The sequence below is a fragment of the Hyla sarda genome, chromosome 1, assembly GCF_029499605.1.
Source record: "Hyla sarda isolate aHylSar1 chromosome 1, aHylSar1.hap1, whole genome shotgun sequence".
Classification (NCBI taxonomy): domain Eukaryota; kingdom Metazoa; phylum Chordata; class Amphibia; order Anura; family Hylidae; genus Hyla; species Hyla sarda.
This window is the reverse complement of record NC_079189.1, coordinates 233,821,272-233,834,721: the sequence shown is the minus strand read 5'-3', so window position 1 is coordinate 233,834,721 and position 13,450 is coordinate 233,821,272.

Sequence of the window (13,450 nt, the reverse complement as noted above, 5' to 3'; positions counted from 1 at the left end):
TAATAAGGAAGGGATTAATGTGTGTGTTTTGTTACTTGTATAAAACTATAAAACTTTTTATTAACACTTTATTAGTCCCCTTAGGGGACTTTTAGGAGGATTCATTAGATTCCTCATACAGATCAATATAGTTCCATAGATTGAGAACGCCTGGTTCAGCTGGAGGAACAGAGGTAAGCCCTCCGGCTACCTAAGAAGTGGATCGACCCCCCCCCACGATCGTGTCACTGGACAACCAGGGAGTGTTTACAGGTTCCTTTAGACGCCACTGTCAGCTTTGACAGCGGCGATCTAAAGGGTTAATAGCCGGCTGCAGATCGCCACACATCAGCTATTAGCGGCAGCCCTCAGCTACAAGAATCAGCCCTGTTAACAGCTCAAGGATATGTATACACGTCCTTGGTCTTTAACCAGTTAAGATGGCCATGATGGTGCTGTACGCTCTGTGGGCATGCACATGGGGTGCGCCTCTGTGCCATGTTGATTCATGTATGTCTTTGTGCCATATTCATGACGTATGTCCGAACTGGCATGCTTCTTGCATGTGGGGCAAGGGCGCCAGATAGTTTAACGCTAACGCATCTTAGAGATAATTGGTCATCTCATATTGTTTGGGGCATCAATAGTTACCCCTGTACCCCCACTTCACTGCTTCTGGAAAAAAGCAGGATAGAAAAGGATGTTAGAAGGTGAGCTGGAAGAACATGTGTGACTCTGCCATCTGTGCAGGTATAGATGAAATCCTTTTATTGTGTAGACAACAGCAAAAGAGAACAAAATGCGACAATCAGGCACTGCACCTACACTGCACAATCAGGCACTGCACATACAACACCTAGCGGAGGCTGGATATAGCACAATCACAGTTCATGTGTGACTCCTAGACAAAGTGAGGGGGTGCCAGCTTGTAGTAAAAGTAAACAGTGCAACAGAATAATTTGCAATGAAGAAAGACAAAAGAAAGCTGCACTCACCCATGGATAGATAGCCAAAAAGATGGAATTGTAGTATCTTGTGGATAGGCAATAGTAGCTGGATATGTGGGGAAAACAGAGACCTGGGTCTTATGGAGCAGGGGTCATACCACTGGATGACAACTAGTTTTACATCATATCAGACGATTCTTCTGGTCTGTAGTACGTCAGTCTATGGTGGTGAAGGTGCGTATATACAGGTAAGTGATTAGCATATACATGCATATATAGAAATGCATTTATGCTTGTAACATTAAAATCATATAAATCAACCACCCATAGTTGCTAGAAAAGACAACTAAAAACAGAAAAACTGTGAAATCAAAGAAAGGCTTGCAGATGCATAATCCAAAATGCCTCTCTTCGAAAAAAGTGGGTGTGACGATCTTCTGCCAATGGGGGTATCTCTATTCGCTCGAGACTGGCAAATTTCAAATCATTTATATTATTATCATGGTGCTCTTTCATATGTATTATAAAGCGAGTGGCACCCTTTCCGGTCTGGAGCGAGTATAGGTGTTCCTGTATGCGTGTAAATTTTCTTTTTGTTTTCCCTACATAATAGAAATTACAGGAGCATATTAAGGAGTACACTACATACGTAGTTTGACAAGAAATAAATTGGTTTATAAAGATGTTTCTATCTCCTAATATAAAGTTGCGCTTTGCTATATTTAATTTGCAATATTTACAATTTTTACATGGATAATTCCCTTTTTGGGTAGACATAGTAAGCCAATTTTCTTTTTTCTTCTGAGCTTGACGTATGACTTACAAAAATTGGTGTTACAGAAAAATCATTGTGAATATGAGTCTACCACAAAAGAGCTATGCAAAGCCAAAGTGGAATTAAGAAAAAAAAACACATTTCCGAAGAAAAATACACCCAGCTACTAAAAAACATGGAACAAAAATTTGCCATTCTGAAAATAGGTATAAAAGAACAGAAAAGAGATAAATATATAAGAGACAAGAGAGATTTCGACAACAACCACATTTTCTCCTGGAAGAACCAGGCAAACCCCAGAAAAATATGGAAAAAAAAGACAACCAATTTCCTCACTACCGAGTCTGACTCCAGTTCCTCCGGAGAAGTGGGAAAGATTGGAGGCAGCAATGTTCTGAATGAACCATCAACATCAAGGCAGAATACCCCACTCCCTTTAGGCACATGAGGCGGGGACGAAGGAGAAAGGCGCAACGTCTGGACAAGGTCCAAAAAGAATAGAAAAGAAGTGTCCTGCAGAAAACAATAGAAGAATTGCCTGATAATGTAATAAATCTCACTAATGCATCTTTGGACATTGACTGTCTACAAGTCCTATCAAAAGGACTTAATTTCGGCATAAATAAACATTTTTGCTCTGAGAATTTTTAAGTGGATTTATATAAGGCACTCCAAAAGATCAATATAAAAAAAATTTTCAAGGGTTAATTATACAAATAAAAGCTGTGAAAATAAAAGAGTGGGAGAAATTCAATGCAGTGCTGACCATTTAAGTTTTAGAATAGTGAAAGATTTTCAGAAAATGAGCAGAGATGTGTAGAATATCTGTGTGATATGATGAGTGCCAGTGACGGTGACGACACTGCATAGAATATAATCACTACCAAAATTATCGAGGCTTTTAGTGGTAGTAATCCATCTACCTTTAATCCCCCTTGATCTATCCCCCTATAAAACCCAATCTTACAAAAAAAAGAAAGAAAAATTATACATTTGCTAGGCACACAGGGGCATCTGCACATCACAAAAGCCGACAAAGGGGGAGCAGTGGTGGTTTGGAGCATCACTGATTACAATTAAGAGGTTTATCACCATCTTGGTGACACTTTGACATACCATGCATTAAAAGAAAACCCCACCAGACGCGCCATTGAGAATTTACGTTCCCTACTCAGGCGACAAGTAGAATGTGGCGTTCTGTCAGATAAAATGGTGAATAAACTCCTCCCACATAATCCAAAACCAGCAAAATGGTACGTGTTGCCCAAGGTACACAAATCCACCACTGCTCCCACTGGTTGGCCAATTGTTGCTGGAACCATTATCTAGTTATATCGAATGGCTACTTTCCCCACTGCTAAAAAGTATTCCCACCTTGCTAAAAGATACTAGCAAGTTATTAACAGCCTTTGATGATTTTGTTTGGCAGGACGATTTCCATAGACGTGGAAAGCCTGTATACCCGCATCCCTCACGATGCGGGTGTACAGGCTACCGTGTCTTTCTTGTCAAATTAAGACAAATCTCCTTTCTTTTATTGGTGAAGCTTTGGATTTTGTTTTGAAGAATAACGTATTTTTGCATGATGGGCAATGGTATAAGCAGGCCCATGGCACTGCCATGGGCACACCTGTATCATGCACATATGCAAATATTTTATAACCATGTTTGAGTAATATTATATCTTTACACACACAAATCCATATGTATGACATTTAAAATATTATTTGAGATATGTCGATGACATACTGATGGTGTGGGATGGCACCAAGCAAGATTTTGAAAATTTCGTGCAATATCTAAATCAAGTAAACACAATGAATATATTGTTCACCAGCAGCTTCGGAGATAAAAATCTAGATTTTCTAGATGCTAAATTATCAATAAATGAAAACACTTTATAAACATCTGACTATCGTAAGAATATAGCAAAAAACTTGTTATTACATTATGAGAGCTCTAATTTAAAATATGTGAAGGATAACATTCCTTACAGTCAAATGCTAAGGCTAAAAAGAGTCAATAGCAACCCTGAAACATTCAAACACCAACTACAAGATCTGTGCAGTAAACTATCTCAACTTGGCTACCCCACTAAAGTTATTGACAATGCATTAGAAAAAATAGAGAAAAAGAAGAGTTATTAAACAAAACGTACAAAAAAAGAGAAACTAAAAGATGTGGTTTTTTTTGCAAACACGTGCATGAAAGACATTATCAGAAAAAGTTTTTTCAATAATTGGTTCATCTTTGAACATGACCCTGAATTGCACGAGTTTGCAAAAGAAAAACCAATCATGACATTTCGGCTCACAAAAACAATAGATGACACAATCAAAAAAGTTAAAAGTCAAGCTCAGAAGAAAAAAGAAAATTGGCTTACCACATCTACCAGAAAAGGGAATTATCCGTGTAAAAATGTGCAAATATTGCAAAATAAATATAGCAAAGCGCAACTTTATATTAGGAGGTAGAAACATCTTTATACACCAATTTATTTCTTGTCAAACTACGTATGTAGTGTACTCCTTAATTTTCTCCTGTAATTTCTATTACGTCGGGAAAACAAAAAGAAAATTATGTACACGCATATGGGAACACCTCTACTCGCTCCAGACCATAAAGGGTGCCACTTGCTTTATAATACATATGAAAGAGCACCATGATAATAATAAAAATTATTTGAAATTTGCCAGTCTTGAGCGAATAGAGATACCCCCGTTGGTAGAAGATCGTCACACCTACTTGCTTCAAAGAGAGGCATTTTGGATTATGCATCTGCAATCATTGGGCCCGCTGGGGTTAAATGAGAGACACGATCTCTCCGCCTTTCTTTGATTTTGCAGTTTTTCTGTTTTTTAGTTGTTTTTTTCCTAGCAACTATGGGTGGTTGATTTATACGTGTTTAATGTCACAAGCATAAATGCATTTCTATGTATATGTATATGCTAATTCACCACCACAGACTGACGTACTACTGAGCAGGAAGAAGCGTCTGATATGACGTGAAACTAGTTGTCATCCAGTGGTATGCCCCTGCTCCATGAGACCCAGGTCTCCAGCTCCCCGCATATCCAGCTACTATTGCCTATCCACAAGATACTACAATAAAGAATTCCATCTTTTTGACTGCCTATCCGTGAGTGCATCTTTCTTTTGCCTTTCTTCATTGCAAACTATTGCTTTTATTGCGTCCATTACTATATTATTGGTTTTGGCTTCCGTGAATCCACAATACATTTTTATGCCCTGAGTTTGCACATGTAGATCCATATACCACCAGATACGTTATATGCAGGAGCAGAGTGCAATAACTTAGTCTATATCATCTTCATGAAACTTGTGTTCCTTGTTTCTTTATGTTTTTCTGAAGAATGAATAAGATTGATATATTTCTATGAATTTTCTTGTTGATGTTCACTAGCAATATCTTTTAGATTAATTCATTTTTAAAAACTGGACCGGAGACCAACTGCCATGTGGAGTTGTTAAAATGTCAACAACTTTTATGGTACTGTAAAATACTCCAAATTTTCTGACTACAAAATCCGGATGGAAAAAACACACAAGTAAATCAGCCCTGTTTGTACCCATAATCTACAGAATTTTACAACTACTGTGCAGATACCAACAAAATGGCACTGCACACTGTGCACATTGGTACTTAAAAAACATGTTCCTCCTTGTCTCATTTTCACTAGAGATAATTGTGAGATTAAAAGCAGGGAAAGGGGCAGTTAAAGATTGCCAAACTCCCTTTTCAAACTTACTGTCAGGATTCGGCAGGCTGGAGGTGGATCCTCTGTGCCAGAGAGGGATTGGCGTGGACCGTGTCGATGGACCGGTTCTAAGTTGCTACTGGTATTCACCAGAGCCCGCCGCAAAGTGGGATGGTCTTGCAGCGGCGGTAGCAACCAGGTCGTATCCACCGGCAACGGCTCAACCTCTCTGACTGCTGAGATAGGTGCGGTACAAGGGATTAGGCAAGAGCACGGTCGGACGTAGCAGAAGGTCAGGGCAGGCAGCAAGGATCGTAGTCAGGGGCAACGGCAAGAGGTCTGGAACACTGGCTTGGAACACACAAGGAACGCTTTCACTGGCACAATGGCAACAAGATCCGGCAAGGAAGGGAAGGGGAAGTGAGGTTATATAGACAGGTGCACAGGTGGAAGCTAATCAGACTGATTGGGCCAGGCACCAATCATTGGTGCACTGGCCCTTTAAATCTTAAAGAGCCGGTGGGCGCGCACCCTAGGGAGCGGGGCCGCTCGCCGGGACAGCACAGACGGGGAACGAGTCTGGTAAGCGGGCCAGGATGCGAATCGCGAGCGGGCGTGTCCCGCATCGCGGATCGCATCACGGCTAGGGACATTATCGCAGCGCTCCCGGTCAGCGGGTCTGACCGGGGCGCTGCAAACAGGAGAACGCTGCGAGCGCTCCGGGGAGGAGCGGGAACCCGGAGCGCTCGGCGTAACACTTACCTTTTCCCTGGACAACTTATTTAAAAACCACCAATGTTTTTTATGGACAAATTGGAAAACTGCAATGAATAATAAATATAATAAGCTATTCATGTCTATATACTGACATGAAAGTATTACCAGCATTCTTTAGAGCCGAAAAATGATGCTAGTTACAATCACAGTGACATTTAATAGTCTTAAAAAAATCAGAGACACATTTTTTTTTAACTGACACTGAAAAAATCCCCCTTTTTTACAGACTTTATATGAATTTCTGGTAGCTTGGCAACCCTGGTCATTTAACAGGTTGCCTTCAACAGATTTCCATGTTATCTCCCTCTGTTGGCCAATAGTGGAAGATATGAAACATTATAATGTATTTAGTTATATATCCTTTTATTTCCTAGTTATAAAAATAGGTGACACAGAGTTGAATAGTATTGTCTTTTCATTGTTAAAGAGCAAAACATTGTTACTCAGTACCTAATCCTGATCATATAAATATAATTTTTATGTGTCTAAAACCTATATTTCTCTCACAAGTGCTTTCTTTTTATTGCTCACTTGGTTTTTAATCCTGTACTCTGAATGGGGCCTTTCCGTCTCTTGCCCTTACTCTGCAAGAGTCATTTTCCTCCCTGAGCCTGCTGTGCTGTGTATCTTCATTCAATCAATGAGCAGGCTGCTCTGTAACCCCCTCCTCACTGTTTTCATTAGAGTCTGATAGACAGTACAGGAGTGAGCACAGAGGAGTGGTCCTACCTTCACTTCACTTGGTTCCAGCCTGTACTTCAGCTAGGACAAAGATGGTGCTGCAGCCAGACAGGATTTTCTCCTGTATTGTATGAGGACCCCTTCTGGTCTTTTTTTTTTATAAGCTATAAAAAGAAGATAATTTTTTTAATGAAATATAATGGAATTAAGTTAGAACGGAATTAAATGGGCACTGTCAGATTCATACAACTAGATATGTTGTATGGATCTGACAGTGCCAATTTAATTTAGTTCTAACTTAATTGAATTTAACTTCTTCCCCTAACACCTAACAGAGATTTTATAACACTACTGTCTTTAAAACAAACTTTTGACATGTCAGTCAGTGGAAAGGCCAATCCGTGTCCTTGGTTGATAAAGCAAACATGAATGGCAAAAAATCGAGCTCCCAAAGTATAATCAAAGCATTAAAAGTCCAACATTTTAATAGGTCATCTAAAAATTCAAAAATTGGAATGAAAAAACCCCACAGGTGAACATAAAAATCACAAAAACGCCAACTGTTTCTTAGTCATGGCGAAATGCAGCGGCTTTTCTGTGATTTTTATGTCCACCTGGGTGTTTTTTCATTAAAATTTTTGGATTTTTCGATGACCTATTAAAATTTTGGAATTTTAATGCTTTGATTCTACCATTTTTATTTTTGCTTTGAAATACACAACACAAGTGTGAGTTCATTGAATGTAAAACAGTAAATGATGAACTGAAATAAAGGGAGAGAGAGCTCTACACAAACATTGCTTATATTATTTTCACTTGATGGAGACTCTCATATTCCCTCCATTAGAAACAGCCTCTTTTTTTTCTTTTTTCTCTTTTGTCCTCCCTTAAACCGCTCTTCTTTTTTCTACTTCACTTATGTCTTTATAATTTTTCTACATGAAACCTGGAAGAGCACTGTGCCTGCCAGAAAGACAAGATGGTCCTGCAGCCCTGCAGCCAATCGGACAGCTTGGTTTGCAAGGGAGAGCCTGGCCAAGATAGTCACATTCTGACCTGCATCATCTGCTCCTTTGAAATCTGCTGGAACCCTACAAACTTCTGATACTATTCTGCTTCAATACTCTGAAGCATAAATACCCTAGGGGGAAATAGCTGATGAGACTTTCAGATAGACTGTATTTACTCAATTGTAGACAGTTACAGTGTTACATTGTGCTTATAAATATACGTGTGGAAAGCTGCCACCATTATTATGTAAATAGTAGATTATATGATGTTGTCTTGATACCACGTCTCTTATACATTAGTGAAGACTAAAAGTGTGATTAACACATAGATCCTTATAGAACAATCAGAGACAATACTCCAAATATTTAACACCTAACTGGTAAAAAAAAATCTCCTGAAATGCTTGTTTTATTCCCACGTACTAATTTTTTGACTCCTTTCAGTCTGGTGTCTGCTTTCTTCACTCCACAGAAACGGCCCTTCTCATAGTCAGCAATAATCTCCTCGTGATGGCCAAATCCAATGGCAAGTTCTCAGTAGTCTCCACTCCCTTGGTCTTACCGCCTCTGCTCTCGTCTTGTATTTTTTCTACCTCTCTGACCATTCCTCATTTTCTGGCTCTACTTCCCCTCTTCCCCTTGCTGTTGGGGGTTCCTCAGGAATTATTCCTGGATCCTCTCCTCTTTTCTCTTTATACATCCCCATTGCAAAAATGAGTACCATCTCTATGCTTATGACACTCCGCTCTCTACCTTTTCCTGTGACCTCACTCCTGCACTCCTACAAAATACCAGTAACTGTCTCATTGCCATCTAAAACATCATGTCCTCCATCTATCTAAAACTAAGGGGGAGATTTTTCAAAACCTGTCCAGAGGAAAAGATGCTGAGTTGCTCATAGCAACCAATCAGATTGCTTCTTTCATTTTTTAGAGGCCTTTTCAAAAATGAAAGAAGCAATCTGATTGGTTGCTATGGTACACTGGTTACCCCTTCAGTCCAGAATAGAGTACAAAATCCTCACACACCCACAAATTTCTCCACAGTGCTGCACCTCCTTACATCTCCGCCCTCATCTCTGTCTACCATCCTACTGCTAATGATCCAAAACTAACATCTTCTATGATTCAAACCTCTCACTCCCAGTCTTTTCATTGTGCTGCACCAGTTCTCTAGAATGGGATACCCTGAATCCTCAGACTTATACCCAAAATTCACAGTTGTAAACATGCCCTAATGACAAATCTCTTTATATAGGCCTAGAACATCCCCTTATTGGTCTCCTCTACTATCACTTTGCCCTCTTTTGAGGCCTCTGGGTCTTGTAAACATCAAAAGTTCCATATTCGTCAGGTTCCCCCAAGCTCTATGCACTTTAGACATTTAGGGGGACATTTATAAAACCTTTCTTTAGTCCTCTTGTTTTTAGTTTTTTTTTTTTTCGACTGCCGTTTTGCTTACGTGCAACAAATTTATTATTATGTTGCCCTGCCTTAATAAATTTGTCGCGCGTAAGCAAAATCTTGAAATCTGCCACAGGTAAGCAAAAGTAGGTGAAGTATTTTAGTAAGCCAGGAATTTCCAGGAGCAAATGTAAGCAAACTTTTACTTTATTGCAACTTTTTTGCGACATTCACATTTTATAAATCTCTAACTACCGTAAGCTAATTTGTGAAAGTTGCTTACAAAAGCTGAAATCATTATTTTTGCTTTTCTCGCTCTGAAGAAGAATTGTCGCAAAGAAAAATGTGTAGCGACAAATATAAGAAAAAAAAAAGGGTAACACTTTTAAGAATGTCACCCTCAGAGATTAGTTGGCGACTGGTTCACCTACCTTGATGTAACCTTTCCTATTTATAAATCATGGCTAGAACATTGTATCAAAACACTTTCTGCCTTTTGTCCCACCACATGCCTCATAGTCTATAAGCTCTTGTGAGCAAGGCCTTTACTTGTGTGATGTATTGTAATGTCTAATACTTGGCTTTATTTGTACCCCCAAATTGTAAAGTACTGTGGAATGTATATGTTTGTGTAAAAAACGTATGAGAAAACTCTGCTTAAATCTCATTTGTTTACACTAGTTTTCACATTGAACAATCTCCTTGTGGTAATGAAAAATAATATGGAAAAAAAAAAGAAAAATCTTAAAGGGTATTCTGGGGACGATTTTTTCAGCTCATGCTTCAATAAAAATAAAATGACATATAAAAATTGTCCATGGAATACCCCTTTACAAACAGTTACAGGACAAGTTGTGCTTTTAATTACAATCTTTATTTTTATCTTCATAAAGAAATGCAAAAAAAAATGCATGTTTCCTAGTTTCTGGGGTAGGATTAAAAACACAAAAAAACAAAACACTATTCGCTAATTTATGGGGTGATTAATTTACAGAACAAACAAACAAACAAATGGATCCAACAGATACAGTGAAAACTCATTGGGTTAGATTTATCAAGACCTGTGCAGAGGAAAAGTTGCTGAGTTGCCCATAGAAACCAATCAGATTGCTTCTTTTGATTTTGAAAAGGCCCCTGAAAAATGAAAGAAGTGGTCTGATTGGTTGCTATGGGCAACTGGTCAACTTTTTCTCTGCACAGGTGGTGATAAATCTCTCCCCTTCTTTTTTTTCAAAGTGTCAAAGCATTAAAAGAGTCACCAATAGACTTTGTACTGCTTTGAAATTTTTAAATAAAGAAGAAATGTTAACTGTCTCTGTCTTGTTTGTTCCATAAGTTTACTGCGTCCTGGATCGAAGACACAGGATCTGAGCAACAGCAGGATAAGACACATTTGAAGGGGGAGACCTAAAACACTTAGTTTTCCTTTGTTTAATTTTTTTTTTACTAATCTGCATTACCATAAGCAGTTCCCCATTCCCTATCACTATATAGTAACATAGTGCATAAGGTTGAAAAAAGATCAGAGTCTATCAAGTTCAACCTATAACCCTAATGAGTCCCTTCTATGTTAAGGAATTTTTGTAACATTTTGGGATAGATTGGACTTGGCAATGTCTTATTTGATGTTATTCGGGATGTGAGTTGTCCAAAGAGTGGCATTTCAGACTTTTATGTATTAACAGTGTTTACGGTATGGGATAAAGAACATATTTTATTACTTTGGACATTTTCACAAACAGGGATTCTAGTTATGTAAATTTTCTGTAGTGTACATTTTTTTTTAAGTGGGAAAAGGGGGAAGGTTTTACATTTTCTAATATGGAAACTTTTTAAAAGATTTTTTTCTTTTAATTTTTTATACATTTTTTAGTCTATATATGGACTTACTTTAATACTGCAATATGTGCAGAATGAAAGTACCTTGAAACTGCAATCTGCCCAGCCATGTTGTCATAGGCAGTTTCTTTCCAGATATTCTCAGTAAAAGTCAGACACCCAAATGGGAATTAGGCTCATTCAGATAGTGTGAAAGGGACCTAAGCTGATGGTCCGTTTCATGGTAGCCCGCTTTCTCTAAGCCTCTCAAATCGGAAGTTTTATTCTGCCACCTGGTGAGTGCTTCCTACTTTTTTCTACAAGCAATTTTTCCAGATCTAACCATAAAGAAAAGCTTTTTAGTCACTACTTGTAGCCAACTTGTGTCCATTATGGGATTGATTTTATTCAATATATTCTTTACAATACATTCTGACTGTAGTGGCACACAAGGGCCCTGTGTGCCACCAGTTACATTTTGAACTATTTTATTTGGTACATACAACTGTTGTTTAAATTTTATTACCAAAATAAAATATTTTCCTGAATATCCAAGACCTTGAGCCGAGATTCTTACTTCCTAATCTGCATTTTTCTCAGACACTGTGGGTATAGGTGTCAGCTGGGCATCTCAGGTCTATTTGGAGATTAGTGTGATAAGAGCCTCTCCCATTTTGCACTTAGCAGTATCATTTTAAACTAAAAATATATAAAGGTAATCTTTACACAGTTTTTTTTCTAAATTGTTGATCAAAATGGATAACCTTTATTTGTATGCTGTCATATTTCTGTTTTATGCAGCACTTGACTGTGCTCAGACCAGTTCAGTTTCATAAATCTGTTTACATTGCCAGCGTTGTACTATAACTCCAATTTGGCATATAACAGTTCATAAATCGGATATAAACTCTTCAGGATTTAAAAACCCACATAAAAGCTATTACGGTAAAATTATGGTTGCCCTTTTGTCCTTAACTGTTTCTTTATAGTAAGTCTTTATTCTATTTAGACCATAGTATATACATATATTTATATAGAATTGTTTTCATTCTACCAGATTGTGCATTTAATTCACTCACTATATATTTCAAAGCACATGATGCTAAGCACTTTATGCCAATTTGCACAATGTATCCATATTATCCCACCAAATCGCAAGTAGGTGTAATTAAAAGAAAAAGGAACCAAGCTCCCAGGCTAATAGAATTTAAATACAGAATACAAATACATATAAGGCTGCATGTCAAACTCCATTGTTGTCCTTTATCATTTGGACAGGAAAAAACAAACAAACAATGCGTCAGAGGATCCCTATGCAATACACAAAAGGCTCCCAATAAACCTCATTGATCTCCTAGTGAAGTGGAGTCACAGACAATGAATATGTAAATTGAACCGGCAAAGCCCCGCCCCCTGCCACTCCACTTCATTAGGATGTGGAGTCACAGAAAATGGATATGTAAATTGAGCTACAAGGCCCTGCCCCCTGTGCGCGATTCACTGAATTCAGCAGAGGATCTTCTGGGGGACATATCTCAGGACCTACTGGACATATACTGGACATATTTCAGTAAGTGACCCCTCATTGAACTCCTGTTCACCCACACTATAACCCAGTGCATTAGGTTTAGTGTGGGTGAACAGGCTGACAATTTTCTTAAAAGCTGATTGATCACTGATACAATGATATTTTTATACCACTTATTCAATATTTACAGCCTCATGTTAGGTTCACACATTATTTCTTAACTATTTATGTTTCTTAACAGCTGATGTTGAAAATTATCCAATCCCTGTTTGGTAAGTGGGTGGGCTCTTCCTGGGGTAAATAAATCCCCCCCTCCCCTTCCCCAACGATAATCCCGTCCTCTCCTGCAGCTTGTTCTTCACTGACTGATACAGAATCTACACCTTTACAACTTCACCTTCTTCCTGTCTCATTTTATTAGGCTAGACATATGTTTTGGTGATCCAAGATGTTTCTGAACATTTACAGATAAACGTGTTGGCCCATAAACACCATTTACTATGTATCTGCAGGACAGTCCTGTTGATGATGAATAGATTGGCAGTAAAGCATTTGCTCCATTATTCACTTCGAAGTACAGTACAGTTGTCACGATGCCGGCTGGCAGGTAGTGGATCCTCTGTGCCAGAGAGGGATTGGCGTGGACCGTGCTAGTGGACCGGTTCTAAGCCACTACTGGTTTTCACCAGAGCCCGCCGCAAAGCGGGATGGTCTTGCTGCGGCGGTAGTGACCAGGTCGTATCCACTAGCAACGGCTCACCTCTCTGGCTGCTGAAGATAGGCGCGGTACAAGGGAGTAGGCAGAAGCAAGGT